Genomic DNA, 7,194 nt, shown 5'->3' on the forward strand with positions numbered 1-7,194 from the left:
TACATACATATCCCAAAAGCACTACTTGTTCCAGAAATGCATTTTCGGAGACATTAAGAAAATGAATTTATGGATTAAATTTAGTCATAATATTATGGTGTGGTTCAATAACGAATGAGATGTATGTATTGGGTGCGTCCGGAGATGCATCTTTGGAATTTGAGGGCATTTTCGGAATTTTACAAGGTGTTATTTCACCTTATAGGGTGGGATAAGAATCCCATATACTTTTACATTTTATTCTTTTAGTGGGCCTTTTGTATTATAAGCCCGTTATTCATTCCTGATTGTAATACTCTTGTATCGATCCTTATATATACAGGGCATGTGATACCATGAACTGTTGAGGAAAATATTATTTTCATTTATTTGGATTTAATAGTCAATTTTCAACACAATGGCTTTCAACCCAATACCTGCAATATGGTATCAGAGGAAACCGGGTTTCCATCCCCTTCTTCCTCCATTATCAATCCCATTTCCATCGTCTCTTTCATTCTCCATTCTTAACCATAAGTTCAACAATATCTTAAAATAATGATGAATCACCACCTCCTCCTCTGCACAAACTTGTTAAAAATCCTTCTCAAGACCTTCAGAGCCCTTACTTTCTCCATCCAAGCAAAAATCCCAATGTTATTTTGGTTGCAAATCATCTCACTGATCAAATCTATCACAATATAAGTAAATCAATGAAAAAAGCGCTCCCCTCCAAGAACAAAATATCCTTCATTAACACCACCCTCCTGAAACCTTCACCTCTTGATTCTGAGTACGATCTTTGGGAAAGATGCAACAACATGGTAATTTCTTAGATAACTCGCACTCTCTCCCCTCATATTTTTCAAAGCACGACCTGTATCGATTCCTCTTTTGAACTTTGGAAAGATCTTAAAGATTGATTTACGAAAAGGATTTTTTTAGGGATTTGGATCTTTTGCATGATCTCCATTCAAATCAATAAGGTGAACTAACACTCTAAGTTTACTTCACTAATATGAAGATCCTATGGGACAAATTGAAAGATCTTCACCCAACTCTATTTTTCTCGTGCTCGGTAACCTGCACCTGCTCCCTCTCAACCTTCGTCAGATATTTCAAGAAAATAGAATACATTATTTGCTTCCTAAAAGGACTCAATGCCAGTTATTCTAACGTTCGCACACAAATTCTTCTAATGGAACCTCTTCCCTCCATCTCCAAGGTATATTCCCTTGTAGCTTAAGATGACTCTTCTCCCATTGATAAATCTTTAGATTCCATTACCTTCTCTGTCAATACAAACATTCCCATTTATCCTCCCAAAGGTCGAGGTAGAGGATCAAGAACCTCTATGATTTTCACTCACTACAATAAACCAATCATACTATGGACCACTGTTATTTTAAACATGGATTCCCCCCAGTTATAGATCCAAATCCAATCCAGATAAAATAACCCCCTCCAAAAATTCAAGAAATTTGAACCCTTCTACCAACAACAACAACACTAAAAGACATTATTTAAATGATACCAACCTCACCCTCTATAAATAAGAATATCAATACTTGGTAAATCTTTTGAAGTCTTCTAGATCAGAATCTTCCACTCACAACAAGCATATTGATACAGACTCCAACAATCATGTCATTTCAAGCATCAACAAACTAGGTAATATCCTTACCTTACCTTCTATTTGGATATTAGATTCCGAAGCTAGCGACCATGTTTTCCCTCATTTACATTTTTTTAATACTATTTTCAAAATAAAACGGATTCATGTTTGCTTTCCAAATGGTACTACTTTACTTGCTCACTATTGGGACACAATTCAATTTTCTAATCTTTTTATCATACATAACATTTTTGTTTACACGCCAGTTCTGCTTAAACTTAATGTATATATCACAACTTACTAACTTACTAAACAGTTGAATTGTCAACTTACTTTCTCCCCTAACTCTTGTTATATCCAAGACCTATTTATCCAGAGGATGATTTTACATGTTAGGATTCTCAATAGCCTCTACATTTTCTAACAATCTCTAAAGGGTCATAGTTCCATCAATTCTCAGTCATCTTCTAATACTAATAAGGTTGTCATTGAGCAGCATCATGACACCAACAAATTTGTTAACACTGTAAGATCTATCTCTTCACATGCCTTTGAAAAGTGGCACATTAGACTGGGTCACTGTATACATGTAATTTTGACACCATGAAATCAACAGCAAAATAATGTGTTCGACAAATGGAGATGTTTGCAAAAGACCAGAAAAATATATACTTGAAGAGCATTTTCGACAGTTTAGTTGATAAGTGTTGTTCGACACTTCGACAGACTGATGCTTCGACATTTCGACAAGAGAAGAAGATGTCTGCAGATGAAAAGACGTCTTTGACAAGTATGGATGATGTTATGATATTTCGACAATTCGACAAGTCTGAGGAGACGCGTCGTTTCGACGTAAAGCAGAAATTCAAATTCAAAAGAGTTATAACATTTGGCAGAAGACACGTGGAAGCACCCGGCGAAAGGAAGTTATGCAGAGAGCCAAGTGTCATAGTTTTAGGATTTATTCGTTAGTGACAGTTATTTTGTTTGTATATAAGTAGGGTAGTTGTTATCAGAATGTAGTGTGTGAAAACTTGTACAAAAATTCCTGAAAAATACTCAAAGTACCCGTGTGAGAGAAAAAAGTTTTATCTGGAAAATGTACGTGTGAACAAACACCATTTCTTTAAAGTCTTATCTTATAAATTTCAAATTTATTTACCATTCTTCTTTACATTTACCAGTCATTTATCCTTTGCATTTACTTTATGCAATTTATTCTTCACCATTTAGTTTTCGCCATTTAACTTAGTCTTGTTAAGTTTGCATTTACTTTTCGCCATTTATCTTTCTACATGATAGACTTAGTAAACCAAATAAAAGATACAAAGTTTGTTCTAAAGATTTACAAAGTTGTTTAAATTTGCACATGTCCTAGGATTTGTGTGGTTGATCCTGCAAGTAACCCTATTCGACAAGTTTTGGAAAACCAGATGTTGTTCGCCAAAATCTACAGCGAACAAATTGGCACGCCAAGTGGGACTAGTGCAAAAATCTAGAACTTAAATAATCTTTACTCAAGGTTTCTTCTTCGTTGTATGAGACTAAGAAGCGGTAAATTAGTCGTATCTGACGTAGAAAGACCTAAACGAACGAGAGTAAGAAAAATGGCGAGTCAGCCAAATAATCCAAATAATCCTAATCCAAATGAAGCGATCCCAGTATCCAACCCTATCCCTTCGACAAGAGGAAATGTGGGACCAGTCCCCGTGTCAGAGGCTGTGCCTTCGACAACAGGGTCAATACCAGCGGTTTCAATATCGCAAAATGCGCCTAGTTCGTCCATTAGGGCGCAACAAATGCCTGTTGGGACACCTCCTCCTATAGGGAATACTTCTAGGCATTTTGTGACAAATTTCACCATGCCTCTGCCTGGTAGGGAACAACCATTTGAAAGAAAATATATCTATTTACTTAACGTTCCTAGGGCCTTGCTTTTTCAATCTCATTTCCCAAAATGCTTTTGGTCTTATGCTTTACTTCATGTCTCCTTTGTCATTAATAGACTCCCCACTTATGTTCTTAAACATAAAACACCTTATGAACTTATTTTTAACCAACCTCCCACCTTCCTTGACCTAAAGGTATTTGATTGTCTTTCATTTGCATATACTCTGATGCCAAAATAGAGACAAATTGGATCATAGGGCAAGGAAGTCTACGTTTTTGGGATACAAAATTGATACTAAAGGATATGTTCTTTTTTATTTACACAAACACATACATTACTTTCATATCTAGAAATGTTATTTTCCATGAAAACTTTTCCCCTTATAATAATCCCTCATCTAACATTGCTGAAAACTTCAGCACTGATGTTGATGATGTTGATGATGCTTGCTTTGATGATTCTTTTTTAAATTCCAACACACCTTCACCCTCCCCCAATAAGAATATTCTGGCTGTTAGCTCATCCACAACTGACACAAATTCTACTTATTGTCATTTGGAAGAACTAACAAATGAGGAACACGCAGTTTTAAGGAAACCCCACTGTGTCCCCAAACCACCCGCTTATTTTCTATATTCCCACTGCTATAATGTGGACATTAATACCTCTTATCCTTTATCTAATTTCCTATCGAATAACAATATATCTTCTACTCATTTATCTTGCATTTTTGCCATTAGTTTTAATCAAGAGCCACATACATACAAGCAGGTTGGCCATATTTCTCATTGGCAATCTGCTATGACTAATGAGCTTCATGCTCTAAACCTTAATAAAACTTGGATTATCATTGATCTTCCACCAGGTAAGAAACCCATTGGATGAAAGTGGGTATACAAGATTAAATACCATGCCAATGGATTTATATAATGTTATAAAGTTTGTCTAGTCGCTAAAGGATATAATCAAATCGAAGGTATTGATTTCTTTGACACTTATTCTCTTGTTGCTAAATTAACAAACATTAGATTGCTTTTAGCCATTGCGTCTTCTCAAAACTGACATTTGCACCAACTAGACGTTCATAACGCCTTTTTACACTGTGATTTGGAAGAAGAAGTCTATATGCATTTACCACCTGGACTATCTTCTTCCAAACCAAACCAAGGGTACAAATTAACCAAATCAATATATGGCTAAAAGCAATCCAGCAAAAAGTGGTTTTCTAAGCTAACCACTGCCTTGACAAGTAAGAATTATCTTCAATCATCTTTTAATCCCTCTCTTTTCATCAAACATTATAAACATTCATGACTAAGTTCTGGCTGGCAATGACATCAATAAGATTACTTCCACTGAATCATTTCTACATAAAACCTTTCAAATAAAGGACCTTAGACATCTAAAATATTTCTTAAGCTTAGAAATTTCTCGTTCTCATGATGCTATTCATTTATATCAACGTAAATATGCCTTAGACCTTTTATTTGTCACATGTTTGCTTGGCACATAGCCTCTTTCATCACCTATGCAGCACAATACCAGATTACGGCATAGTTTTGGAGAAATTTTTCCCGATCCTACACCATACGGACAATTCATTGGACAACTCATATATCTCACCAATACTCAACCATATTTGTCATATTTTGTTCAGTTTCTCAACCAATTCATGAGTAAACCAACAAACTTACACTTTGAAGTATATGGTATATCAAATTCGTTATTGCACTTGGTCTCTTCTATTCTGCTTCATCGCCACTCCAAATCAAAGCGTTATGCAATTTGGATTGGGCTGCATTCCCAGATACCAGACGCTCAACTTCAAACTAATGCATTTTCATAGGCGATTCTCTCATCTCATGCAAATCGAAGAAACAAGCAACAATTTCAAAATCATCAACCGATGTCGAATACCACCATGGCTACCATAATATGTGAAATTCAATGGATCACTTATCTTCTACAAGATTCTAACTTTTGGTTTAAATTTCTCTTACTCAATTTTACTGTGATAGTCAATATGCCCGACATATTTTTTCAAAAACATCATTTCACGAAAGGATGAAACACATAGAGCTGGAATGTCATATTGTTCGTGAAAAAATTCAGCAGAAATTGTTCCCACTTCTACCTGTTTCCTCGCGTCAGCAACTTGCTGACCTTCTTACAAAGTCGCTCGATCCTTTACCTTTATCTATTTTTGTATCCAAGTTGGGTCTAAAATACGATTACACTCTAGCTTGATGGGGGCTATTAGTGTATATAGTTTTACCTTTCATTTTCTCATTGGGCCTTTTGTACTATAACCATATTATTCATTCTTGATTGTAATACTCTCGTGATACCATGAATCGTTGAGGAAAATATTATTTTCATTCATTTCGATCCAATAGTCAGTTTTCATCCCAATGGTTTTCAACCCAATACTTGTAATAGTTTGACAACAACAACAATTCTAGAAATAATCACGTAGAGGGCAACTTCCAAACCATTTATTCTTCTAAAAATGATGTTTATGTCATCTTCTAATTGGCAACCTATGTTTATCGTAAACAAGTTCAGATCACCCACATTGTTATTTCCAAACTGATAGTAGATCCCTTCACCATAGTGAATATTTTGAGCCATACATTGCTTCATCACCATTTAAAATTTTCATATTTAAATGGACATATTTATGTGATAGTAATGCCACCCATATTGTGTCATGCTCATTGATAATATGCTATTTCCATTTGCTAAATTTCTAATTATTGAATAACTATGTGTTTTAAACAAAATTTAAACAAAATTGAGTCCATGCTACGCAACAGGAAAATAGATGCTTCCTGTAGGAAAATTTCCTTCCAAATTTATGCCATACAATCTGATTTTGTAGAAGTTAACATTGAGCCTTAAGACTAGTTCAAAACCATGTAGTACAACTTTCATACTCCATAAATTTCTCCATGAGCCCTCACCTACTAAGATAATATCTTCTGCAAACTATAAAATTTGATAATTGACATTTTCATTAACTCTAAATAACCCTTCAATATTTGCCAGTAAGTCTTGAAAATAAAAGTTGAATATGTCTGGCCCCGAGCTCTTAGTTACATCACTTAACCACACAACTTCTTTAATTTCGTCATAAGAAAATGGTTCCTCCAATCTGACTTTATCTTTCTCTTATAACTTCTTAAATTCTACATCATCAAGAATGAGTCTATTGAAGTTTGTTTTTTAAAATCTCTCCTAAAAACATCAGCTTATCCATCCGCTAAATCCTACCTATATTTGTCTTTATTGAGACTATATCATTCCTTCTCAGTCTTGTTCTCATGCTGGAGTGAAAGTATCTGGAATTTGAGTCACCCTCCCCGATCCATTTATGTATAGACTTTTGTATAAGTAGGCTTTCTTTAAATTGAATAATTTTTCAAAAAAGTGTTTGATGCCATCATATGCTAATCGCCTAACTTATAGTCATTTAGACAATTGTTTCTAGCATGCATTATGATAATTCATACCCTAACCCCAAAAGATTTCAAAGAATGAAAATTATTCAAAAACTTTGAAGAATTCAACCTCTCCACCTTTCTCTGTATGTCTTCATAAAGGATTTTCACCTCCTTTGTGAAGATGTTCTTTTAAAACCTTTATCTTACTGATGGGATACTTCAAAGAGAAGTAAGAAAGCATAAGATAAATCTCCCGGTGGAAGAAT

This window comes from Lathyrus oleraceus, chromosome 3, assembly GCF_024323335.1.
Source record: "Lathyrus oleraceus cultivar Zhongwan6 chromosome 3, CAAS_Psat_ZW6_1.0, whole genome shotgun sequence".
NCBI classification, from domain to species: domain Eukaryota; kingdom Viridiplantae; phylum Streptophyta; class Magnoliopsida; order Fabales; family Fabaceae; genus Lathyrus; species Lathyrus oleraceus.